Genomic DNA, 890 nt, shown 5'->3' on the forward strand with positions numbered 1-890 from the left:
ATAATATAATAATAATATATATTTAGTGCTGGGCAACGATTAATCGCGATTAATCACATCAAAAATAAAAGTTTTTGTGTACATAATATATGTGTGTATACTGTGTATATTTATTATGTATATATAAATACACACACATACATGTATATATTTAAGAAAAATATGTTATGTTTTATATATGAAATAGATTTATATATAATATAAATTATGTGAATATAAATATATACTGTATGTGTGTGTCTTTATATAGTACACACACATATATTATATAAACAAAAACGTTTATTTTGGATGCAATTAATCGCAATTGGTTAAATTACATTTTATTAATCAAACAGCATGTTGAATTAATTACAATCATGAAACGTAAACAATTTAACATCAATTTATTAAAAATTTTACAAATATTACATGTTTAGGGCCCTATGAAATGTTTCATTTTTCCAACCTTATGTTTTATTGTAACCAAATTCTGTTTTAGCATGTCTAATTATTTGAAAGCATAAAACAAGTTAATTTATTCATTTTTTTCTTAAAGTAGCCTTATGAATTGTTTTTCCCCTCAGAAATTCTGTGTTGTGTATTTACATCTTTCTGGTTATGTTTCAGTACGAGTACTACACAAAACCGCGCGTCTGCGCCAAACATTGACACAGAGACACGCGGAATTCATATTTAAATATGAATCGTTTTGCGGCTTAATATTTACAAATACTAGTGGGAGTGGGTTCACTTGTGTGTGTGTGTGTGTGTGTGCCGCCCCCCTAATATAATGGCAGGGGAAACACTGTAATAATAATAATAATAGTAATAATAATAATTTTGTGTATTTTTTATCTTTTCATTTCAAATTAAATAATTGCTAACCAGCGTACCAGATTTACCAGATT

Source organism: Sinocyclocheilus anshuiensis, unplaced genomic scaffold (assembly GCF_001515605.1).
Source record: "Sinocyclocheilus anshuiensis isolate Anshui unplaced genomic scaffold, SAMN03320099.WGS_v1.1 scaffold161, whole genome shotgun sequence".
NCBI classification, from domain to species: domain Eukaryota; kingdom Metazoa; phylum Chordata; class Actinopteri; order Cypriniformes; family Cyprinidae; genus Sinocyclocheilus; species Sinocyclocheilus anshuiensis.